Here is a 27,027-nt window from a genome sequence, read left to right on the forward strand (position 1 = left end):
ATATTGCAATTTACGAGTAGCAGCCGGTGAGCTTTCAAGACTACCTACTTTAAATGAATTTCGAGGATGACACCAGTTTCGAGATTTTATTTCCCAAAGCGTGGGACGAAGTACATTGACGTTCCAGTTACTTTTGTGCCTCTTGCACGCGAGGCGTGTGTTCTTCCTCTACGCCACCGCTGCAGTCCATACACCAATATGTAGGTGAATACTTGAAGACGTTGTGCCGGGTAGCCTAGGCATCCCGTTGGATCTTTAAGTGTCGAGAGCCAAAAGAGAGCTTGATGATCAGTGGTGACAGTGAAAGGTCGTCCAGTACGGCCGGAATTGACCCACTGCCCAATCGCACTTGCGCTCTGTAATGGAGGGATCCCGTTCAAATTGTGAAAGCAGGCGACTTGTGTTCGCAATAACTCTAGTCATACTCACGTTGACAAAGAGCTCAAACATCGCCAATTCCACAGCCACTAGCGTCTGTACGGATCGCTATTGGGGAAGATGGGTTGAAGTAAGCGTGAATTGGCCTAGCAGTGAGAAGGGTGATAAGGGTTTTGAAGGCAGCAGCTCGGTCAGGGCCCCATCAAAAAGGGGCGCCGTTCTTGAGAGGGTGAGTCAGAGGGCGAGCAAAGTACGCGAAATTTCTGACAAATCGACGGAAACAGGAGAACAAGACTACAAAGCTGTCGACGTCGTTGGGCACAGGTCAGTACCAGAAAATAAAGAACAGCACGGACCGTTGGGGGAACGGAGCGGACGCCAGATCAGTCGACGAGATGAACGAGCATAAGTGACTTGGCGACAACCGAAGGGACAGCTCGAAGAATTCAGTTCTAGCCTAGCAGCACGGAAGCCCAACAGTACGGTAGCGTGATGTGAAAATGATGACGTCGTCGAGGTAACAAACGCATATAGACCACTTAAAACTGTGCAAGTGCGTCTCCATCATGAGCTCGAAAGTGGCTGGAGCATTGCACACGCCGAATGACATGACTCGAACTAAAGCGATCTTCTCACGGGCCATATCGTCGATGGCAATTCGTCAGTAACCGGAGCGCAGGTGCATTGATGAGTATGTCGCACTGCCTAGGCAATTCAAGGCGTAGTCTATGCGTGGCTGTGGATATACATGTATCTTTGTTATGTTGTTTACATGTCGGTTTTCTGTACAGAATCCGCAGGTGTTTTCCTTCTTTTTGACCAAGACAACAGGAATAGCCCACGGGCTCGATTACGGTTCAATAATGCCCTTGGCAAGCCTCTTATCAACCTCCTTTTGTATCAATCGGCGATCGGTGTGTGACACGCGATAGGGCTGTCTGTGAACAAGCGGTGCGTCCGTGGGATGTATGCGATGCTGCACAAGGAAACTTTGTCCAAAAGGCCGACCGTGAACGTCAAACATGTCAGAATAATACGGAAGGTGGTGACAAGGGTGTTCGGCTGATGTGGGTGGAAGGTCCACGGCTTTCATCTTGGTAACGTCGTCGTGCACTGGAGGACATATTGTGGAATGAGCAATGCAGGTGGCGGTACAGTTAATGGAAGACGAATGAAGCGAGATAGAAGAAAGTTTATACTCGTGTGACGGCGACAGTCTGGGGAGAGAGATGCCTTTAGGTAGTGGTTGAGGGCAGAATTTGAAATTAAGGAGAGGGCGATAAGATTTGTGATCCGATACGGTCACAATGGTGTGAGTAAACGACACATCTTGCGAAAGTAAGGCACTAATGCAGGGAGTGGCAACATAGTCACCGGTACACAGGGGTTGGACATAGAAGTGATGTAGGTCAGTGCCCGTGATGGTAGACGAAGAAAGAAGGCACACCGAGCTGGATCTGCACTGTGTCGGGAAGGTCGGTAACATCGGTAACATCAAGCAAATCAAGTTGGACTGCACCAGCCATGCAGTCCGTTATGTATGAGTGAGCAGATAAGAAATAACGGCCAAGGATGACGTCGTGAGGGCCATTGCCAAGTGCGTGGAACAGAACAGATGTGCAGCGGCCACCAACATTCACACCAGCGGCACGCATTCCCACTACAGCGGGACTTCGCCCATCAGTGACTCGTACAGTGCGGGACTCGGCAAATGCGAGCACTTTCTTGAGCTGCTTCCGGAGATCAACGTTCATTACTGAGATGTGTGCGCCGGTGTCGATCGTGTCACTTACACGTAGGGCATCAATTTCCACAGTGATTAGGTCTGATCTGCCGGCAAGGTAAGGAGAGGATTTGCAGATCCAGATCTAATGCAGCGTTACGTCCGGGCTCTATGTTCGTGCGTTTCGCGGGGGTTAGCGTACAGGATTCTGCAGCGAAGTAAAACTACGGCGCGGAAGCGAACTTGACCGACTATTGTGCGGCGACGGCAAACGGCTCGACTGTGTGGTGGACGTAGAAGGGCCGCGGTCACGGTATGTCGAGTCATGGGGAGCATCAAATCACTGGCGCATGTTATTATTGTGGCGGTAGTAAAATATGCAGCACAAAGACGAGGGCTGACGATAAGGAAACAGTCGGAAGCATATGGGCGTGTCGCCGGATCTTATGGCGTCTAAACCTCGGAGGAGGTCGATGAAGAGGGGCAGTAGGTCTATACAAAGGTGGGTTATGGAGCGCACGGATTGAATGCCTGCATTTAGCAGTTCTTCGCGTGCCTGGATGAGGGAGATCGCCAACTGAGCCTCCTCTGAAGGGCGTACAAAAGAAGATGGCGACGCAGCCTCGATTTCGTGCCGCACAATTCCGACAACGCTCTTCGTAGCGGACGACTGAATGGACGAATAAGCGTCTTCGCACAACGACGTAGCGGCAGTGTTGGAAAGCCACACGAACTGTCGGGCGATGCAACGGCTCTTGGCGACTTCGAAACTCCTGCACTCATAAATAATTTCGTCAAATGTCGAGCAGTCTTTAAAAACGAGCAAGTTAAGCGCATCATTAGCGATGTCTTTATGAAAATGCCTCACTTTTTTAGCCTCGGGCATAATGCAATGGACGCGGCGGTAAAGAGCTAGGATATCAAGGATGTGCGCAACATACGACGGCGTAGCTGTCTGATCCCGACTGGCTAGGTGTTTCGCAGCGGCGTTCTAGGGTCAGCGAGCTTTCCAAAGAGGCCACATGGTTTTTGCCTACAATAGTTCCAGCTGGTCAGCGCTTGTTCCTGTAGGTCATACCAGGTTCGTGCTGGTCCCTCCAGGTGGAAAAGATTGGCGAGCATCACCATCGCGCCCCATCGATTGTATGCAGCGACGCGTTCGTATATGCCAGACCATTCTTCGACGTCGACGCTGTCGGTGCCCAAGGTCGCGCGGATGGGTCAAAACAACTCACGATTGCGGCTTCAAGGATGTCGACGGCCCGGGTGTTGAGGCCGTGCTCGACCCAGCGGCCTGGTCGTCAGTCAGCATTGTAGGACGGCCGAGCACAAGCCCGTTGCGGAGTTCCCTCTTGTGCAGTATCCAGCACCTCCACCAAAAATGAAACGGGCTAAAATATAAGGTTAAATGGGACCATGTCTACTATTACGAAGGTATGGCCGGTACAACAAGCATGGTTGTAGGCTAGCCCCACTGCGTCGTCTCTTTCGTCTTGTTGGTGAACGTCGTCTTTGTCACTCTCATTACACTGTGAACATAACTTGTGTACTGAAGAAGTGTAATTGTAATTAAAGTTAGCAAAGACTAACAACATTAAGTACGATAATATTGGCAAGGCGTAAAACCATTACTGATGGTAATTAAGTAGAGTGAAGCCAAATAAAATAATTTATTTTAGGTTATTACACTCAACAAGAGTAAATAAGGTTAAATCGAAGGGGCACAATCAAGAATAATTAAGGGTACTTGAGAATAGTTCGACCAAATTAGGTAAACTTAGTTATTCATAGCTGGCTAATACAAACGCGTCCATAATGCTATAACTTAGGCCTAATAAATTAAGCAGTTAAGGAATGTCATTATAGAAACAACTTAGTATTATAATTATTGGACGAGTTAATTAGGTTTAGTTACCTAAGCCAAAGTTTCCCCTGATTACACTGCTCTCTCCTAAACTACTCCGAATCAGGCGAAGTCTATTCACACTATGTGGGGAAGTGGGAATCCCGAGCTGAATACTGCAAGAAAGCATGCAGAAACCCCACTGGAGTTGTCTAACTATGCGGGACCATGCCCCGAAATTTCACTTTCCCATTCCAGGAACTTCAAGTCGGCCCGCCCCTAATTTAATTTGGCCCACCCCTAAATTTCAAGTTAACCTACCCTCAAATTTCAAGCTGTGAGACCGGGCTAGGTGGTATTTTGTAATAATGTAACCAACGCGAATGTTGATACGGGGAAAAAAAAGAAGCGTTAAGAAATTTCAACTGGAGTTTATTAGAAACAAGCATGAATAGACAGTGTCGAAGCTAACTTTAGCCAGAGCATAAAAAAATGCGAATACCCCGTAACTGGGCCAAACCAATGTAATGTTGTTTTCCCTCGCTTGGAGATACTCAAATTATATTTTTTTCATTGTGCATAATTATATCATAATTATATCATAATAAATCAACTTCTCAAATATAATATTTACATGAAAAAGGTAAATGAAAAAATTGTACAGCGACATGAAAAACTCCCTCTACAGCTTTCTGTTGCTCAACACGGGCTCTATAAAAGTGTTTTTCCATAGCGCGAAAAAGCTCTTCAGTACACGCAAAGTGTCTGGAGCGGCCTGTCGAGCGGCAATCTTGCGGGCCATTTGTGGGTTCCTATTCTTTTAAAAGGATGCAGGAGTATGCCACAATGCAGATAAGAGTCTTGTAGTAAATCTGCACGATCTTTAACCTATATGATCACTCTTTCAGGAAATTTGACCTAAGGTTCTACACTGCGGACTACTACGGTGACCGACTCCTTGTCAAAGATGGTGAGATATCAGAGAATTTTCATCACCATACTTCTGAGCGTATACTAATTATCTGTACCATCATTCGTTACTAAACACGAAATAAATGCTCTCCACCTAAAATAATAAAAATGCACGAATTGAAAAACAAGCAGCAATAATCACGAAGGGCATTCGTAAAATTTGTGATGTCGGTATCATAATAGAAAGCGGCTCGCTGTCAGTGCTGCAACCAACTGTGGACGTTGGCTAGTTTGTTTTGATGCCCAAGAAAGATGTGCTCACCAACATGTTTCACTCAACAATCCCATACCGTTGGAAGTATTGTGATGCTGGAATGGATGCAAGATGGTTCAAGCACATTCACGTTTTTACACGTAAGCTCTGAAGCAAGCGAAGTAGGCAACACCAAAGTCCCTGGAAAAAAGTAACTCCTGTCTAAAACACTGCGTTGCTTGTGCAATCATGGTTAACAAAGTGCGTATGAATGCCTGAACGGTCATGGGTTGAGGAAAAGCTCTAAAAATATGCCTGCTATTATCCTAATCCCTCTCCCCGCGCTTTCAGGTTATTACAAGTTTCAAAATTTACATGTCGCAAGTAGGCGCCGGCCACGTAGCTTTTTTTTTATTGCCGGGTCAGGTCCGTCGCTATAGTATAGCTAGAACGCGCGTTGGTGAGCTAGTTGGCATTAGTTTAAAAGCGCATTTCTGTTTATTCGCGTTCTTAGCGCTGTTCGCTTTAAAGAATAGTTAGGAGGCAATGCAGTAGTAATTGCGAGAGAAATGAGTTAGAATTACCTCACACATCTTTGGCAACCCAGAGTCTTCGTTTACACCGCGTTCACCGCATTGCAAAGTATTGTTCAGCAGCTCAATCCCATGTCCTGTCTTTTCAAGGAACGAGGTGCAACTGACGGTGGCCTTGCCCATACCACTGTCAGTTGCACTATATTTATACATACATACATACATACATACATACATACATACATACATACATACATACATACATACATACATACATACATACATACATACATACATACATACATACATACATACATACATACATACATACATACATACATACATACATACATACATACATACATACATACATACGTGCATGCATCATACGAGGGCGTTTGAGAAAGTCCTTGCTCCTGCTTTTTATTAGCCAAAATAAGGTACATACAGGTAATCACAAATATAGCTACTATTCAACGTACCTTACACTATTTTCCCGCATAGTCCCCGCGCTGGTTCAGAGATTTGTCCCATCGCAGTACCAAATTTGAGATGTACATACCGTCACTTGTGAGTCAGCGACGCACGCGGCCTCTCCGAGCACCCTTTGTAGTGAGTGTTCACGGCCTTTTGCGAATTTACAACACCACCGCCTTACACTTCTCGAAATGAAATTGAGTGAGTGAGTGAGTGAGTTAGTGAGTGAGCGAGCGAGTGAAAACTTTGTTGAGCTATAGTAATTGTGTTTTTCTACGGCTGGGGCTGACTCTTCAGGGGAGCTTTGCTCCTTGTGTCTTCCGCGGAGGTCTTACTCGGTGCTTTCCCATCACCTTTCCCCATACATGGGCTACATTTCCTTGTAGATTTCGATGGCCATTCATCCCTTGCTCCACAGAAAACGAATTACACTTCGTTGATGGTACGCCATCAACGTGTGAAGTACTAGCGCCATCTTCAACAATTGAATACAGAGCCGCGCCGCAGAGCTACACGCAGATAAGACTGGGTCTGTCCAAGAAGAGTCCACCGTTGAGAATGGATAAGTTGACTTCGTAGTAGCCCTAATTTAGCTCAAGAAATAGGGGCATGGACTTTCGGATTCGCCCTCATACGTAAATGCACACATGTATCTCCAAATACACATACGCACATACACGTTCTTCAAATCTCTCCCATCAGTTCTCTACCACGTGACCATCCTGACAAACTTCACGCACCTAGCCTTTATTTTCCACTTTGACACGGCTAATGCTAGCGCATAATTAATATTGCAGCAGACCCTGCGTTATGGCCGCGAGACGTGTGCCTGGACAGGACAGGACAGAAAAGTAGCGTCGTCATCGCCGCTGGGCGTTTTCCGCTGCGGGCAAGATTAGTTTGGTAGTGCGCTCCCTCTGTCTAATTTCTATGTACGCTTCTTAGCAAACTGAGTTTTAATTGGTGGTGTCAAAGGACAGTGCGAACGAAAGGTTGGAACGCCTCTGCCGCGCATGCTGCTTTCCGGAATTTTGTGTTCCCAAGCCTTCCATTCTCAAGCATCTCCGGAACAGCGCACACTGCTAAAGACGGTGGGGAACGATGCGCCGCCATTTTTCGTGGCGCTGATTGTCGAAGTGGTTCGACATCGGTGGCTTCTGGCATTTTGGGTTGCTTAACTTCGTTGCTATTCATGCGGCTTGTTAAGATGTATTTTTGGTTCTAGTGTTCTTCTAATCTGACATGCCGAGTGGTTAATCCGGGCAACAACTATGGCGTGGAGGCATCCAAGCCAATTACGAAGAGCGTAAGCTGTCAAAGATGAGAAATTTCCTTTGAAAATATGCCCACTTGCAAAAGAAGAGCTCTTTTCCTTGTGTGATGAAATGAGTGCTCGTAGCTGTGAACCACTTGTGATCAATAAAACAAAAATAAAGTAGTTAGGCAGACACGGACCAAACGCAAGAATAATACAGTCTACTGTTACCGTGCAAAGTAAATATCATATGGAGATGAGTCGTGAAAAGAAGAGAATGCAGGGAATTTATCCTGTGTTTCTGTGGGACGGTGCACCCTTGTGAAGATTAAATACTCAGTTGCTTGGCTCCTGGTTGCTCGTTTTATTTCGGTTTCAAAAGTGGGGCACCGCAATCACGGCAAAGCTTCAGCGGTGCAATCCGCAGCATGAATAAGGCCAGAGGGAAGAACTGTATGCGAGCACGTAGGCATCGAATGATGCAAACCCGCAGACTGCTCGCACGGATCGGCTCTCCGGTGAGTGGGCGCATTTATACGACCGACGACTGGGTTGAGCAGGGCTTACACCGAGGTGCAGGGCCGAGTATCGCTGCTAGACGAGAAAGTCATCGAAACTGATTGTACAGAATATTTACTAGGCTTGCAGCACGTGTAGGCGCTAAGGGGTGGCTTAACAGGAGTTGCTTGCTCGGAGGGGAAGCGGAACTCAAGAAGCTGCGCTCATGGGTATGCACACCCGTATGAGCTATAGTGTGAAAAATAGGCCAGTAATGCGACAAGAGTTGTAAATTATTCACAACACTGAGTAGCCTACGAAGAGCAAATAGTGCCTCTGGGTAGTAAAGCAGTGATAAATGTATTGCATGCATTTGTGCATGCTAAAACCGCGAACGGCACTTCAAGGTGCACAAGTTTCTGCACTGGTCTATTGGCGCACAAACGCGCCACCCAGGGAGTGCACTGCTGAAGGCTTGGTGCATGAACGCACTTTCAATTCGCACCCATCTTAACATTGCGCCACTACGGCCGCAAATTGAGCGCCCGACATGATGCTTGGTTGGCGACTAGTGCGCGAATCATCGTAGAGCTGTATAGCGGGATATAAAGTAATACCCTTTCCTTGTGCCTTTCAGCATGGGACTCACTGCCATACGGAATGGAGGGTTTTCCATCTTTGCACGCCAACGAGCACTGCATCATTCTGGGAAAGATGCCTCCATATGGACGTAAGCAAAATTACGATCTAAGGGCGGAGAAAATGGCTGTAATAAGCGAAATAGCCGTAGATTGGATTATAAGTGTTCTCATGTGTGATTTTTTTCTCGAGGTTCTTCTCATGTCTGATGTGTGCAGTTAATTAAGATGTGTTAACAATTTTTCTTGCAATTTGCAGCATTGTTTATTCGACACCCTCCAAATAGACCAAGTGTACATATCACACGTACCCTGGTGTACCCAAAATGATCTTCAGGGGCTCTGGAGTGCAATTACTAACCTTTATATGAATTTCACATGTGATGGTCATCGGAAATTGGCTGTAGCTTCTGCCTAAACACTGCATTGGGGAATGTCGCAACTTGACTATATATATATATATATATATATGGTTATAATCATAAGAAGCAAACAAAAACTGACAGCAAGGACAACATAGGGGAAATTACTTGTGCTTAATAAATAAATATAAAAACCATGAATTGTTGCAAATGAAAGTGCACGAAAAAACAACTTTGTTGGCTTCTTATGGTTGTAACCAATAAAAATCGGGCCGCTTGGTCAACGCCCTTTGTTCTCGTTCACATATATATATATATATATATATATATATATATATATATATATATATATATATATATATATATATATATATATATATATATATATTCAAGTTACGAGATATGGCATGGTCTCATTTCGTGTGGTGTCTGTCGACATACATAATAAGAATATCATCAATTGCCTTCTTTAAGCTCTCCGTAAGACTTTTGGTCTGAGGATCGTATGCAGACCCTCGGCGATGAGCTGCTCCACTAAGCGTCATGATGTCTTGTATCATCTTTGCACTGAAAGCTGTACTACAATTTCTTATGACTACTTCTGGTGCATCATGCCCCAGGAGGATGTCGCGGATGGAAACATGCTCAACATCAGTGACAGTGGCGCGCTGAAGCGGTCTAGTTTTGCAGTATTGCGACAAATAACCAGTCGCAACCACGATCTAGTGATTGCCAGCAAAAGACACAAAAAAGCCATCAAAAGCAAGTCCATGACGATCTTTTGAAATGGTTGTGTTGGCGGTGTAACAGGCTTAATGTAACCGGCTGGGCGCATATGTGGAGGTTTTCGGCGCTGTCAGTCACGTCACTTTTCACGTAATGTCACAAGTTTTTACGTATTCTTGATTTTCGGGGCGAGTTTAGTCCAGCAGTCGCTTTGACGAACACGGCCCAAGGTAGGCGCGAAACCCAACTAGCCAAAAAGATTTATTCGTGGTAGGCGACAGAATATCGGCACGCAGAGCGGATGGAACAAGGAGGTGATTCAGTCACCGGTGTGTTTTTTTTTTGTAAAAGACATTGCTGCGAAGACAGAACGAAGATGGTGAAAATGCGAATGTTCGTCGAGACTGGGAACTTCGGCCTTCAAGATAGTCGATAAGTTGTCTGAGTTCTAAATCGTCCTCCTGTTGTTGAGCCATGTCAGACAGATTGAGAGCGCAAAGGAAGCGACCGTCGTCATGGGTATCACTTGGCAATATTGCAAGTGGAGCGCGCCAAAGACAGTCAGCACCAGCGTGCTTCCGGCCAGACTCGTAGACGATTGTTACATCAAATTCCTAAAGACGTATAGGCTCCACCTGGTGAGAGGCCCTGAAGGGTCTTTGAGATTGGCAAGCCAACATAGGACAGGCTGGTCGGTAACCACTCTGATTTGAAGGCCGTGTAAATGTGACCGGAAGTTAGCTAACACACAAACGACAGACAAGAATTTCATTCCATTGGTAGAGTAGTTCGTTTCTACAGAAGTTAAAGTCCGGCTAGAATAAGCAATAGCACTTTCAACGCCACCTTGCCCCTACATGAGGACTGCATCAACGTCGATGTTGCTAGCATCAATGTATAGTTCAATGTGGGCCTCTTCATCAAAGTGTCCGTGTAAGGGTGGTGTCTAAACGAATCAGGGTTAACCAAATAAGGCGTTGTGAGACTTTGGAAAAATTCTCCACAAAGCATGTGTAATATGCGCAGGGGCCCAAGAAGCGGCAGGCGTCCCGTTTTTTGGCTGGTGGTGGAAACGCGGCAACAGACATGCTATTTTCTGGGTCTGGCCGAATACCATCGTGACTAACAACGTGGCCGAGGAACTTCAGCTCCTGACAACCAAAATGATATTTCTAGGCTTTCAGTGATAGGCCTGTAGAGCGAATTGCAAGAAAAACGGGTTGAAGGCACTGCAAGTGTTGTTCAAACGTCCGAGAAAAAATTTTGAGGACGCTTAAGCTACGCCTTTAAGAGTGGAACGCGATAGCATTCAAAGATCCCTGACTGTTTCTCACGCTTCCTGGCAACTCTAACTTATATAATCGCAATGCTTATTAGCAAACGGCAGCAGTGAACGCTAGGCACGAAGGCGAGGTTTCTGGTAGAAACGCGGTCCGTTGCGTGGGCAGGGGATGCACGGAGGCGAGCGTCTTCTGGGCGGTGTTGCAAGGAACAGGGCCCGCCGCTCTACGAATGGTATAAATGCTGGAAAAGGCATTTTAACGCGACAGCGGTAAGAAGCTCGTGTCGCAGAAAAGCCGGTGTCGTCGGCGTTGGACGTAAGCAACAAATCCCGCGAGGCACTTTATAAACAAAAACAAATTGCAAAATCGGCTGGTTGGGAATCGAACCAGGGTCTCCGGACTGTGAGACGGAGACGCTACCACTCAGCCACGGGTTTCTTTCATAGGGCATATTAAGTTATTACATAAATTAACTGGCAGATTGTAAAAATGAAGACAGTACGTTTAAATGGTGAGAGCGCTAGATTAAACATGACATTGGTAACATCGCGGTCCTCGTAAAAACAAGCGAATACAGGTGCTCGTCCACCACTTGAATTCCTCGGCGCCAGTCAAGAAACGCAGTCAGGTGCCGCATAATTCGACGACTAGAGCACGCGAAGGGCTCAGTCCTTCCATCAGGTCGTCTTCCTGGGACGGTCCCTTTCCGTGCAGCAGTTCTTGCAGTTGCCCCACGATATCCACTATGGACACACTTGCCTCGCATTCCTCCCTGTCACCGTGCCATGCGCCGTGCCATGCGGTGATGATCGAGCATTCCACAATTGTAGCTATTGAGTTGTCTTTGGAGTAGGCAGCATGTATTCGTTCGAACCCACTCAGCCACGAGTTGGATTGTTCAAGGCGGTGAAAAAGTGCCTCTAGTGAATGCGGTGTTGCCTTAGAAACGTGCAGTAGAAAGTTATACTGCGGTGTATATCGGTAATTATGTGCATGTAACTTACAGAAGTAGCAGTTACACGAGTAGCGAAGTACGTTTCCCCTACATTTCTTCTGCGCTTTGCGCACACGCAGAGCCATCTTGCGGCAAACACAAAAGACCTCCTCTTCGAAATGTGCGGCGCTGCCCCGACACGTGGCGCGCCACTCGCCGGCTTCTCAGAATCACTGGAAAAAAAGACTTATGGTTTCTCCCCTTCGGGCCTTGCGGAGATCTGTGCGAGGATGCCCCACTAGCCTTGCGTTTAATAAGTTTTCTCGCTCTCTCCCCTTCCAACTCCTAGCGTGCGTGACTCGAACCCTCGTGTTTAGGCGACGCGGCTCCTCTTTTCACTTCCCTCACGGGTAGCATAATCAAGCGTCCTTCCTTTCCTTAGATCAATATCTTCATCTCTCCGCTCACGGCGCGATTCCTAGGTGCAGCGTCCGATGCGGGACGCCCCTGACGTGATTGCGGCGCCGTAGCGCGTTTGGTGGGAAAGCGTGCCCTGCGATGTGTGCCGAGCTGCTTCCGAGGAGTAATGCGTCTGCGTGGTGCTCCCAAGCGAGATAGAGGACGATCCCATCGAGGCGTCAGCCCCATGATCGCGTCGGCGTTCATGGCGCGTCGCGGCCCGGCTGTCCGGGCCGATGACGAGAGAGAGAGAATAAACATTTATTTCATAAAGCGAGTAGAAAATTTCCTCGATGAGTGGGGCCTTCATTCCAGGGCTCCATTGCCATGCGCGACTTCGCGAGCCCGCTGGATCAGCCGTTGCTGGTCCTGCTGGCTTGTGCTGAGCAGCGCAGACTCCCAAGAGGAAAGGGTAGGGTTGGGTATAGGAGGAACACCTGAAGGGTTAGGGCATTCCCATATGGAGTGATACACCGTGGGTTTGGCCCCACAGTGGGGACAATAGGAAGGGTACAGGGTGGGATGAAAGATATGTAGCATGTGCAGACAAGGAAATGAATTGGTCTGCAGTTGCCGCCAGGCCGCGGCATCTGCTCTATTAAGCGAATGATGAGGAGGGGGATAGTTATGGCGACTTTGTCGGTAGTACTCGAGCGTCTCAGTGTACTGTAGGGGCTCTGGCGGTGCGTCGTCTGGGTTGGACAGCTCTTCCGATGGTGCCCGGCCAGTCAGACCTCGGGCTACCGCATTAACGCGTTCATTACCATGGAGAGAGGCGTGTCCAGGAGTCCAGACGATGCGCACCCTGTGTAACGTGGGAGGGGGGACAGAGGAGAGAATTCGATGTGTGTGTGCAGTCACGAGTCCTTGCGCGAAGGCCCGGCAGGCAGCCTGCGAGTCTGTCACTATGGTGATGGGGGTGTCCTGTGCGGAGAGGGTCGAGGCATGGACAATGGCCAGGGCTATTGCCCCTTCCTCTGCTGAGCAGCTGTGCGTTGTTAGAACTGTGGCACACACCCTACGCACGTCTGTATTGTCAGTTACAGCTAAACACATGGCCCGCCTCTCTGGGTAGCGGGCCGCGTCCGTGTACAAAACCGGTTTAATTGTGGTGCGGTCTCCAAAAATGCGTGCCAGGGCCTGAGTTCGGGCGCGTCTACGGCCGGCGTGTCGCTCGGGATGCATATTGCGGGGAATTGGAGCTACTTGTATGCTAGCGCGTAGAGCAGGAGCGAGGCGATATTGTGGGACGTGTGTGGGTGTCTCAGGGACAGGGTAGCCAAGGCGAGAAAGTATAGCGCAGCCCTGACGACTGCGTCTGAGACGTTGGAGCTGACCATTGCGATGAGCCTCCAAAAGCTCGCCTACGGTGTTGTGGATACCAAGCTGAAGAAGCCGTTTTGTGGAAGCATGTGGAGGCAGCCCAAGAGCCGCTTTCACTGCCTTCCGCAGAAGGGCGTCCATCTTCTGAGTTTGAGTGAGGGTGAGATTGTGATAGGGGAGGTGATATGTGAGCCGGCTGATTATCAGAGCCTGTACTATGTGAAGGACGTCTTTCTCGCGAAGGCCTCTTCTACGATTAGTAATGCGGTTTTTCATATGTATGACTTGTGCTATCTGCTGACCCAAAAGGTGCGTAGTGTGCGAGGCTTTGCCATCCGACTGAATGTAGAAGCCCAAGATGCGGAGTCTAGCTACCTGAGGGATGGGGCTGCCGTGTAACAACAGGGAGATATTAGGGGATTCGTCGGTTCTATGGCGCCGCCTGTGCACGAGGAGCAATTCGGACTTTTCGGCTGCACAGGAAAGGCCTCCCGTAGCTGCATAGTTCTGCACAACACGTACAGCTTCCTGGAGAGCATCCTGGATGGCCCCGTCGGATCCCTGGGTTGCCCAGATCGTAACGTCGTCGGCATAGAGAGCGTGCCGGATGGTGGGTATCTGGTCTAGTAAGGGGGGCAGCTTAGCCATAGCCACGTTGAAGAGAGTGGGCGATAAGATCGAGCCCTGTGGTGTTCCTCTACCTGTGAGTGCGATGACGTCCGACCGGAGCTCTCCTATGCCAATAGTGGCTGTGCGGTCCGACAGGAAAGCTCTGACATAGTTATAGGTACGTGTGCCGCATTGGCAAGAAGCCAGATTGTCGAGAATTAGATCGTGGGAGACGTTGTCGAAAGCCCCTTCGAGGTCCAGGGCCAGAATAGCTCTGGTTTGTGCCGTAGTGGGGCCATCCACAACGTCCTCCTTAAGCTGCAGCAAAATGTCTTGCGCAGTGAGGTTAGGGTGGTAGCCGAAGAGTGTATCCGCAAAGAATTGGCTGTCTTCGAGGAAGGGTTGTAGCCGCGAAAGTACAACGCGCTCGAAGAGTTTACCTACACATGAAGTTAAGGATATAGGTCGGAGATTCTGGAGGGACAGTGGCTTGCCTTGCTTAGGAATTAGCATGATTTCCGCATGGCGCCATTCCTGTGGAAGCTTGCCATTCCTCCAGTGGTCATTGTAGAATGCAGTTAAGTCTTTAATGGCCCCATCATCTAGGTTGCGTAGGAGTGTGTATTGAATCCCATCAGCCCCGGGTGCAGTGTTGCGCCTAATACCCTGTAAGGCCGCCCTAACCTCGGCTTCTGTAATATCGGCGTCTAGGGAGGTGGCGTCTATGTGTGGGTAGTCTCTGTAGGTGGGGCGGGTGCCTGTAGCAATGTAGCGTTGCTGTAGAGTGTGAAGTAGAGTAGTGTCATCGAGGCCTGATTTCTGGAGGATGGTGCGGACTCTGTTGCTAGTGTGTATTTTGGTTTGCGTAGGGTTTAATAATGCGCGGAGTAGCGACCAGGTCCGAGGTGAGCTTAGCGTGCCGCTGAGGCGATCGCAAAGGCTGTGCCAATTGTTATTAGTGAGGGTGTTCGCGTAGTCATCTGCCTCCGTAGTTAGGCGGGCAATGCGCAGACGAAGTTTCCGATTATGTTTTTGCCGGCGCCACCGCCGGGTCAGGCCTCTACGGGCCTCCCAGAGATGGAGCAAATGGAGATCCACATCGGGTGTCTCTGTTGTCGCAGTGATGTGTTGAGTTGCCCTTTTTAGATAAGTTTGGAGTTGTTTGATCCACTCCTGAAGTGAGAGGGTGTCCTGAGGAGCTAGGGAGGACCGATTACGCCTAAATTTATCCCAATTGATTAGCTTAACAGTACGTTCAGGAGTGCGTGTTGGCTGTACCTGCAGTTCAGTAGCTAGAATGTAATGGTCGCTGCCCAAGTTCTCCACGAGATTGCGCCAAGAGTGTTGACCTACCCCTCTCACCATGGTGAGATCAGGGCACGTGTCTCGGCTTACGCTGTTGCCTAATCGTGTTGGCTGATCTGGTTCTGTCAGCAGAGTCATGCGATGTAACGCAAGAACTTGAGCAAGCCGGCGTCCTTTCGGTGTTTCTGTTTGGTAACCCCAGGCCGGGTGCGGGGCATTGAAGTCGCCTACAATGACCATCTGTTTAGCCACCTTGCATAGATGTGCAAAAAGATGTCCGAACTCATGCTTCCTCGCATTAGGTGCGCTGTAGATATTAAGCACAAACAGGCTGCTATGGGAGCGAGAGCACGGGACCAATTCGAGAAGTACATGTGGTATGGGTGAAGTTTCGAGGGTGTGTTCGATAACGGTCAAATGTTTGGACACTAAAGTGGCTGTGAGGTGTGGTGTGTTGCTATTTATTGTGTCTGTGTCTGTGTTGTAGCCGGGAAGTGTAGGAGTACAATGCACTTCCTGCAACGCTATTACATCGGGGGGATGGGGCTGTGTGGCAATAAATTGCGTAAGGGATCCGCGTTTCCGGCGGTAGCCCCTGCAATTCCATTGCCACACGCTTAGGGGTTGGGGGTAGCGCGTGTCCCTTTACGGTTGCTGGCCATGATCAAGTATTATTTGTTTGTGTTTTATACCCGGAGACTGTCCGGGTGGCGGCTCATCGGCCTGGGAGGTGCCGGGAAGTGAGTGTTCCGGGCCCAGTGAGGCGGGTTTTCGGTCCGGTGACGGTAATCGGGCAGGACGAAGGTAAGGATGTGATCTTTGTGTTTCACGTGAAGGGGACAGGGAGCGTTTGGATGAAGGCGGTGGGATCGAAATTTGGCCTAGTGAAGCCGCTATTTGTTGTTTAATATCGGCCACTATCTGCTGGACAGCAGGTTACAGGGCCTGTTGTATTAGAAGTGGCGCTGTGACTTCAGCCATAATGAGCTCCTTCATTTTTTGCATTTCTGCCCGCATTATGGCAACCAATTCTGTCTTTAGAGAGACGGCCATTTCGTTCAGTGCTTGTTGCGTACAGTAGTTGGTGCGAGAGGTTTGTGCAGAGTCATTAAGATGCGGCTCATTGTCGGTCACCATGGGTTGCGGCGTGGGTTTAGGTTTAACGTGTTGTGTGACTGAAGGGGTGTGGAGATGTGGAGAGGGAGACAGAGGTGGGAATTGCGCTGCCCAGCTTACCGCTTGCTCCTTCTTGGCAGATCCATCTCCTTTATGGCCGCGGTCCCTCGAACGGCTGGTACTGGGAGTCCGGCCCTTGGAGTGGCCCTTGGAACGACTCCTGTCAGTCTGGCGACGATCCCCGGGTGATCCGCGACTGCGGCTGCGTCCTTTAGTCCAGGGGTTCTCCGCCGAGTTCACCGGTGTCGTTGCTACTTGGGTCATAGTTTCCAGAGCGCTCTGCTGAGTCGTCGTCCCATGCTGGCCTTGCGCTGATCCGAGCGGGGGGCGCTCGTCCTTATGTTTTTTTTTTCATGAAGTACGCGCGATTTGTTGCGTTGCGGCAGTTGACGCGATGGACAGCGAGGGTCAGTGGCGGGATGAGCGCCGTTGCAGTGAATACATTTAGGTGTGCACTCATGTTCCTTCGGCGGGTTTGAAATGCCACACGCCGGGCAACGGGGTTTGTCGGGCGTGGGACAAACGTCCGCCCGATGGCCCATCGACAAGCACAAGCTACACACCTGATGGCGCGGTCGGTATACGTGACACCGGAGTTCTGCTCCGTACATACGGACGTAGCGGGGTACGTGGGTGCCGGAGAATGTGAACAGGGCCGTTTTCGTAGGTCCCATCATGCGAGCGTGTAAGACAGGGGCTTCTGAGCAGCGGAGGTTTTCTAGCAGCGTCGTCGTAGTGGTGTTGGGCTGAAGGCCTGAGACTACACCCTTGCAGGAGTTGTCTGGGGCGGCTACGTACGCTTGCACGGCGTGTTGAGTGACGCCCATGGAGATGAATCGAACTTTCTGCAGCCGTGCCGCGAGGTTCTCGTCCGGTGTGCTGAGCACCGCAAGGTTTTGTTCAGTGCGGATACGAATGATGAGCTCGTTGAGCACGGCGCTGTCCAGCCCCGCTGCTATGCCGATGGCTCGGGCAACAGAAGTATGAGGCCACGCACCGAGGTTCAGGCCGTCTCTCGGGCGGAACACAATCTTGTAGTCGTCGACAGGCAGTGGCGGGAGTCGCGAGTTCCTCTTGCGCGGTGCTTCGGGTGTCGGAGGAGGTGGCAAGTTCGCAGTAGCTTCTGCTAAGCGTTTCTTTTTCCGAGCAACGAGAAACCAGTTGGTGTCGTCCTCGGCCTGACCGGACGAAGCGCCGGCGTCCATCGTGTCAGGGGAGCGGGTGTCGTCGGTCTCCATCTGAGCGGAGTAAATGGGCGTTGGAGAGGACGCGCGCCCGCGTCTAGGCTGGCGAGGTGAACGCAGGTAAGGCCCAGCGCGGCGGCGTCGGTGGTCCAGAACTTCCAAAGTCAATAAAATGTGAGGATCTCACCAGATCTTGGAGAAATTGGGCTCGATCGATGCCGCTCGCCGAGCTGCGTCGTTTGATGGTATTTTCAGTGGTGAGAAGGCAGGGGAACCGCTCGTTGATGGTTCGAAATGCGGAGCCCATACAGAGTGCGGCCAGTCACTACGGCAGCAGGTGGCGCCTCCGGCCGATGACGACGTTTGGCTCGCATGGACCGTTTCTCCCTCCGAGACACCGAGTTCTTTGGTTCGTTCCGCTTGCTCAGGCGCACGTTTCGTTGCCACGCCGAACACTGCGTTGCTCGGCGCTCACCGCGTGATTGGTGGGTGCAAAGTCCGATGCGGGGCGTCTCATAAATGATCACTGCGTCTTAGCGCATTGTCTTACACTACTTGGCGGGTCGACAGGAACGCTCTCGCGTTCCACTCTTGAAGGCAAAGCTTAAGCGTCCTCCAATTTTTGTTGAGTTCCCGCGTAACAGAATATACGTTTTCTCGTATATTCAAATACAATCCGACGGTATCACGTCTACGTTGTGTCTACGTCGTAATTTACGATTTTTCGGACGCATTTTATTAGAATTTCTGTAAGTTCAGTAACGTCTTTGCGCTACAAGGATGGTTTGCGTGGTTGGGTATGCTTCGTGCGGAATGATTTCTGCTCAAACCAGGTCGACGCGGGACATGGGGCGCCGAAATGGATTTCTGGGATATGGGGCCCTTAACGCTATAGCGTGAAAACAACAACGTGGTCCAAATAGACTAGACATCATTTTCACATCAGAGGTGACAGCTCGGTGTCCATCACCATTTGAACGGCCGTGGCTGCTGAGCATATTCCCAGGGCAGCACCTTAAACTTGCATTGGCCGTCAGGAGTTACGAGCGCAGTCTTTTCGCTATCACGTTCGTCAACTTCGATCTGCCAGTATCCGGTCGCATGGAGGCGGTCTGAAGATTCGTATATACGGGGAAGACGGTAGACATCATTTTTCGCCCCCCTTGTTCAGTTTGCGATAATCCGCACAAAACCTAAAAGCCCCGTCATTCTTTTTCACAACTACAACGGGAGACACAAACGGGCTAAGGGATGGTTGATTCACGTTGTCGTGAAGCATTTGTTCAACTTGAGAACGAATCGTCTCTTGATCCTTTTGTGACACTCGGTAGGCGTCCTCACGGACGCCTACCGAGTTCGTTTGTGTCCGTTATAATGCCGTGATTTGCGGTGGGGGTCTGTTTTACTTCTTACATGGGTGCAAACAGGCACTGAAACTGCATAGAATGCTTCGCATGCGCTCTTTCTGTGTGGCTGACAGATCCAGGTTTATGGCGACTCTACTAACAACCACGGTGTCACTCTTGATGGCTGTAGAAAGCACAGCAAGCGTATAACTTATGGCATCCCCGATCCCTGGAAAGTGAGCAATGTCCGTTCGCTTTACCAGGTGTTGGTACTCGCCGCTGATGTTCGCAACTAAAAGCTTTGGCATTCCGCTATTCAGTTGAATATTACCGAGGGCGAAGCAGACCTGTCGAGCGAAGAGCACCGACAGGTTTCCTTCAGTGATGCACACAGTGCTGTCTTGCACGTGTCGCTATCTCGCAGTACCGTGGCGTAGTTGTCGGAAAACGTTATGATCAGCTCCCGAAGATCGATACCAGCTCCATGCTTTCGAAGAAAATCCATCCCAAGCAACGCTTTCCGGCAGCACACATGTAACACAATGATAAGGTATCGTACGATTGACACACGAATTTGGATAGGGGTTGTCCATCTTCCAATTGGCGTCAAGAGATGACAATTTTCTGTCCGGAGGCTTGGTCTTTGCCATGGTATCACGACTTCTCAATTCAACAGCTAGTGCGGCATTCAGAATAATCGGCGCCAGCGTCCACAAGGACTGTGACCGGTGTTACGGTTAACTTTGTGCGGCAATGAATGGAACAGATGCCAAACGCCTGGGACACGGCGTGCCTAATCGTCAGGCTTGTCAACAAGGAAATACTTGTCCGTTGGGTGTGTGTAAGCATATTCTGCGCGGAATGTGCAAATCCTACTCTCCTCTGTCCTACATTCAAACCCTCTATGCCAAAGAGTAGTTCCCTCCCAACCCTGGTGGGTTGACCCGACGTGTACTACATTCAACTCCTCTACGCAAATGAGTGGTTTCTCTCCGATGGCACTCAATGTAGGTTGATCCGACGTGCCCTGGCAAGGTCCTTTACTGAAAGAGGAATGAAGGATGCCGGGATGGTGGATGGTAGGTGCAAGCCAGTGAGCCGCCACATGTGGTCGCTTGTTCTCTGCCCTTGCGTGTCGGGGCATGCACGCTGAACATTTGTGTATTTCGTGTCTTGGAGCGCATCGCTCACCCGTAATAGTGAATTAAGCTTAAGTAATTTCTTTTTTACATCACCTCATCTTCGCTGCCGAACATTCTCCGATGGTCAACGTGGTTCGAGCACCAATCAGACGTTGTTGAAGGCCACAAAACCCGTCCCCATACCACCGGGTACTTCTCAACCTGAAAAGGCACGGGAGCGCAAACACTTCTCTTGTCGACGCCATGTGACTGTGAGAGGCAATCGTCGGTGGATGGCTGGCGTATCCATGGAGGAGGATATTTTATTGATTGCTCAACAGCGGCTCCACACCGGGCGGTCGCTGCTCCTAGTGTTCCCGGCGTGTGCTTGGGGACCTAGTAAATATACCCCCAAAGCCATAAGCGAACGCCAAGTGTTGGCCTGTAGACGCAGAGCGTCGAGGCGATGGATAGCGGCACTGGTGCCGCGAAACAGTCGAGCACGTATGGCTCGCCAATACTCGGCAATAGCTCGGCGACGTTCACCTTGCCGAGGTGCACATGCGCCCAGACGAAACAAGGATGGTTTTATGTGTTATGCGTTATGCGTTACGCGCACCCTCAGTATAGGTGACCTGCTTCACCATAATGGTAGCAGAGTGGCCGATTGCCGAAAGCGCGCTACACCCTGGATTTCCGCAAGCTTAAATTTGGGGTTGCGGAAGGCAGAGAGCTGGGGAAGTACTGTGTTTTTTGTGGCGGAGATAAAATTGTATAAGCAGGCCTGGAGTGCGGCCTTACCCCAGTGAGCAGAACCGGTAACGCACTCCCTCACCAGAGCATTATTGACCACCCTGGTGCAGTACTTAGCCACAACCTCCTATATTCATACTACAATGAAACCCCGACCCTCAGTCCCCAGCAGCAGAGAAGCAACTGACCACGGCAGCGGTAAAACTTGAGATGCAGCAGAGGGTGCTAAGAATCTCTGGATGCGGACAGGCCAGCATTGCAATCTGAGCCTGGCAACGTTTAACGCGAGAATGTTACCTCGGGAGGTGAGTCTAGCAGTGCTATTGGAGGAATTAGCGGGCATTAAATGGGATATACTAGGGCTGAGTGGGGTTAGGAAGACAGATACAGCATATATAGTGCTAAAAAGCAGGCACGTCCTGTCCTACGGGGGCTTAGTGGAGAGAGGATAACTAGGAGTCGGATTCCTGAATAATAAGGATATAGCTGGTAACATACAGGAAGTCTATAGCATTAACGAGAGGGTGGCAGTTCTTGTTGTGAAACTTAAGATGTAGAAATTGAAGATCCTACAGGTCTACGCGCCTACATTCAGTAATCGTGACCAGCAAGTCGAAAGCTCCTTTTAGACGTGGTTTGGCGATGGGTAGAGTCAAAACAAAATACACTATACTGATGGGCGACATCAATGCCAGCGTATGCAAGGAACAGACTGGAGACAAGTCAGTGGAGGAAGATGGCATAGGTTCTATGACTAGCAAGGCAGAGTTATTAGTAGAGCTTGCAGAACAGAATAATTTGCGGATAATGAATACCATCTTCCGCAAGCGGGATACCCGAAAGTGGACGTGGAGGAGCCCGAATAGCGCGACTAGATATGAAATAGACTTTATACTCTGCGCCAACCCTGGCATTATACAAGGTGCGGACATAATCGGCAAGGTGCGCTGTAGTGACCATAGGATGGTAAGATCTCAAATTAGCCTAGACTTGAGGGAACCGGAGAAACTGGTACACGAGAAACCGATCAATGAGTTAGCGCTAAGAGGGAAAATAGAGGAATTGAAGATCAAGCTATAGAACAGGTTTTCGGCTTTAACTCAGGAAGAGGACCTTAGTGTTGAAGCAATGAACGACAACCTTATGGGCATCATTAGGGATGTGTGCAATAGAAGTCGGTGGTAACTCCGTTAGACAGGATACCAGTAAGCTATCGCAGGAGACGCAAGATCTGATCAAGAAACGCCAATGTATGAAAGCCTCTAACCCAACAGCTAGAAAAGAACTGGCAGAACTTTCGAAGTTAATCAACAAGAGTAAAACACCTGACATAAGGAAATATAATATGGATAGGAAGGATATGGATATGGAAGACGAAACTAGGAATTGGCAAGAAGCAGATGTATGCATTAAGAGATAAATCCGGCTTATCATTACTAACATGGATGAGATATTTCAAGTGGCTGAGGAGTTCTATAGAGATTTATACAGTACCAGTGGCACCACGACGATAATCGAACAGAGAATAGTCTAGAGGAATTTGAAATCCCGCAATTAACGCCGGAAGAAGTAAAGAAAGCCTTGGAGGCTATGGAAAGGGGGAAGGCAGCTGGGGAGTATCAGTTAACACCAGATCTGGTGAAAGATGGTGGGCAGATTGTTCTAGTAAAACTGGCCGCCTCGTATACGCAAAGCCTCATGACCTCGAGCGTACCGGAATCTTGGAAGAACGCTAACATAAGCCTAATCGATAAGAAAGGGGACGCCACGGGCTTGAAAAATTATAGACCGATTAGCTTACTGTCTGTTGCCTACAAAATATTTACTAAGGTAATCGCAAATAGAATCAGGAACACCTTAGACTTCTCCCAACCAAAGGACCAGGCAGGATTCCGTAAAGGCTACTCAACAGTAGGCCATATTCACACCATCAGTCAGGTAATAAACAAATGTGCGGAATCTAACCAACCCTTATATATAGCTTTCATTGATTACGAGAATGCGTTTGACTCTGTCGAAACCTCAGCAGTCATGGAGGCATTACAGAATAAGGGTGTAGACGAGCCGAATGCAAATATATGTATAGCGGCTCCACAGCCACCGTAGTCCTCCATAAAGAAAGCAACAAAATCCCAATAAAGAAAGGCGCAGGCAGGGAGATACGATCTATCCAATGCTATTCACAGCGTGTTTACAGGAGGTATTCAGAGACCTGGATTGGGAAAGATTGGGGATAAGAGTTAATGGAGAATACCTTAGTAACTTGCGATTCGCTGATGATATTGACTTGCTTAGCAACTCAGGGGACCAATTGCAATGCATGCTCACGGACCTGGAGAGGCAAAGCAGAAGAGTGGGTCTAAAAAAATTAATCTGCAGAAAACTAAAGTGATGTTTAGCAGTGTCGGAAGAGAACAGCAGTTTACGATAGGTAGCGAGGCACTGGAAGTGGTAAGGGAATACATCTACTTAGGGCAGGTAGTGACAGCGGATCCGGATCTTGAGACTGAAATAATCTGAACAATAAGAATGGACTGGTACGCGTTCGGCAGGCATTCTCAGATCATGAACAGCAGGTTGCCATTATCTCTCAAGAGAAAAGTGTATAACAGCTGTGTGTTACCAGTACTCACCTACGGGGCTGAAACTTGGAGGCTTACGAAAAGAGTTTTACTTAAACTGAGCACGATGCAACGAGCTATGGAAAGAAGAATGATGAGTGTAACGTTAAGCGATAAGAAAAGGGGAGATTGGGTGAGGGAAGAAACGCGAGGTAATGATATCTTAGTAGAAATTAGGAAATAGAAATGGGCATGGGCAGGACATGTAATGAGGAGAGAAGATAAACGAATGTCATTAAGGGTTAGAGACTTGATTTCAAGAGAAGCGAAGCGTAGCAGGGGTCGACAGAAGGTTAGGTGAGCTGATGAGATTAAGAAGTTTGCAAGGAAAACATGATCACAATCAGCACATGGCCGCGGTAGTTGAAGTATTGGAGAGGCCTTTGCCCTGCAGTGGGCGCAGCCAGGCTGATGATGATGATATTGTGACGTGACTATATAACGAAAAAAAACTGCTTTGTGAGACGTGTCGTGGATGAGGTAAACACTGCTTCACACTAATAGCTGTTACTGCTCAATATTTAGATGCGTTTCGCATAAAATGACCCTAGTGGATTTTCAGGGAAGTATATCTTTGCCGCTTGGCCTGGCGCTGTCACGGTTTCGTGACCATATCGAGCAAATCGTTGACTTTCACTTCCTTTGCCCTCTCATTGTCCAGCACGCATCATCATCATCATTATTAGCCTGGTTACGCGCACTGCACGGCAAAGGCTTCTCCCATACTTCTCCAACTAACTCGACCATGTACTAATTGTGGCCTTGTTGTCCCTGCAAACTTCTTAATCTCATGCGACCACCTAATTTTCTGCCGCCCCTTGCTACGCGTCCCTTCCCTTGGAATCCAGTCCGTAACCCTTAATGACCGTCGCTTATCTTCCCGCTTCATTACATGTCCTGCCCAAGCCCATTTCTTTTGTTGATTTCAACTAAGATGTCATTAACTCGCGTTTCTTCCCTCTCCCAATGTGTTCTTTTCTCATCCGTTAACGTTACACCCATCAATCTTCTTTCCATAGGTCGTTGCGTCATCCTCAATTTAAGTAGAACCCTTTTTGTAAGTCTCCAGGTTTCATCCCCGTAGGTGAGTACCGGTATGAAACAGCTGTTATAGAACTTTCTCTTTGGGATAACGGCAACCTGCTATTCATGATCTGAGAATGCCTGCCACACGCTCTCCAGCCGATTCTTATTCTTCTAATAATTTCAGTATCATGATCCGGATCCGCGGTCACTGGCTGCCCTGACTCAGCGCTCAAGCACTCCGCCCACGCATATTCGCGTTCTTGTTCTGTGGCTGAGCGAATGTAACCGCCAATGCGCTCAGATGAACCTGAATGTAAAGCCATGCATGTAACGGTAAATTATTTGCGCGAGAACCTAAAACTATTTCGTGGTTCCATAGGAGATTCAGCGGCCATAAAAATTATATGAACAAGCTTTAGTCACGCTGCTTTGAAGGCGCCTTGCCGCAACTTTTATTCACACCTGAGAAACAGACTGGAGTATCTGGGACGGCTTTAGAAGAAACTACCACCAAATAATCTTTCGAAGGACGCCTAATACCGCCGGATCCTAGTATGTGAACGGGCTAGCTGTTGATCCATGATGAAAATGCACAGCGAGGGAACCCCCTAATTTAGGTGTTTTACCATGGACTAGTGGCTCTGAGAAAGAAATTGTGTTGAACAGGGTAGGCAAAGTTTCCGAAAAAAATCAATTTTTTGTTTTTGTGTAATTTAATATCTCTATTCTTTCCTTAACATGGCCCGGTGTTTCATTCGCACGCACGCGAAATATTTATCTCGAAATCAAAATTTTTCGAAGCCTAGGCAGAATCCAGCCACGCCCCCTTTGACACATGCTCGGGATCTGTGCCTCTCCTAAACTAAAAAACAAAAAATTTTTTTCACCGCCTATTCTTCGTCACGTTTAGCGGAATGGCTGTCACTCATCTGGCAACAGTGAAAACCTAGCTAGCGTATTTCACTTAGCCAAACGAATCCTAAGACGCAGCTGAATTACTCGCAACGCGCGGCGTTTTGCTCGTGCCTCGGTGTGTTTTCGCGGACGACCGAATTGTCTGCAACACAATCCAGGAGTGGGCGCCGCGGCCACCACGTGCGCGTCTGCATCGAAGCTTTCGCGCTCGGCGGAACGCTTGAAGCGGAACACCGGTGTTTCAGCAGCTCTCAAAGCCTGAACTTCTCCAGAAATGTCTCCATGGAAAAACTCAGAACGCGATGAGGCGTTCAACAAGGTTTTATGGGAGCGCGCTCCGAAGAATGTCTTTCTTGGCCTCAAGACGCTGAAAATAGCACAATGGATGCTGTGCTAACTTTTAATGACCGCAGTATTGCTCAAGCCGACATTTTTAAGTCATTCGGAGTTTCTCCAGGACGGTTCACAGTCCAGTGGTTGCGCGAAGCTGACCGGCGGCGACTGTACTTTGCAGAGAGGGCTACATGACTGGTCACTAAGGAGGTCCGGAAAACAAGGCAGCTAGCACAGAAAAGAGGTGTTGACGATGGAGGGGACTAACAGGCTGGTGGCTATTGAAAAAATGCGCCAGAACTTGTTTCTAAAGTCCCATATTGCAATAAAGCTCTTTCTTCTACTTCAAAGCCAATTATCTCAAAACACCAAATTTTGGTGCAGTTGACCCTTTTTTTTTCAGAAACTACAAGGGCTAGGGAGATAATATTTTCCAGATATTGAGCAAACATTACAGAGAGTCTACTGAACCAGGATTAAAAATATTCTTGTAGGGGATTTTTGTTTACAGGCTATCTACTGCAGATTTTGGCTCTAAAATGTGGTAGGTCCAGTAAAAAAAAGAAAACAAAAAAACTAATGCTTAAAAAATATAATCCTGGTTCAGTAACACTACCTAACATTGCTGATTACAATGTCACCGAGGTTAATGTTCTAACACCAGTAGATAATGAGAAAAAGGATCACGAACATAGCCTAAAATGCATTGCAAGAATAGGACCTACCCTGTCCCCTTAAAATAAAGGTAAATGTCGCAGTAGTTATATGTAGCAAGCATTTGTTATATACTTGTAGTACCCCAGAAATTATTCATTCGGTCTCATACTAAGACTTATTCCTGGCTGGTGCTTTATAACGAGCATTACTTATGCCAATATTTTCATGTTTCTTTCTTTATTGCAGAGTTAACGGAATGCACCTTCTGGGTTCGCAGAAGTGCTGTCGGAAGTCGAAATTGGCAATGTGACTTTATATTCGATGCCTTTTGCAAGAGACCAGCGATTGTAGTAGATCAAAAGAACGTAAATAATTGTAATTAAA

At 48.6% G+C, this 27,027-nt stretch overlaps 1 long non-coding RNA gene across 1 annotated transcript; it reads left to right on the forward strand.

Annotated features, from left to right (window-relative positions):
- Positions 1-4,852: 4,852 nt before the first annotated feature.
- Positions 4,853-27,027, forward strand: LOC142586850 (uncharacterized). Its single transcript, XR_012829259.1, has 3 exons — positions 4,853-4,914; positions 8,510-8,602; positions 26,890-27,027. It is a non-coding gene; the product is annotated as an uncharacterized LOC142586850 (long non-coding RNA).

This window comes from Dermacentor variabilis, chromosome 7, assembly GCF_050947875.1.
Source record: "Dermacentor variabilis isolate Ectoservices chromosome 7, ASM5094787v1, whole genome shotgun sequence".
In the NCBI taxonomy this organism is placed as follows: Eukaryota; Metazoa; Arthropoda; class Arachnida; order Ixodida; family Ixodidae; genus Dermacentor; species Dermacentor variabilis.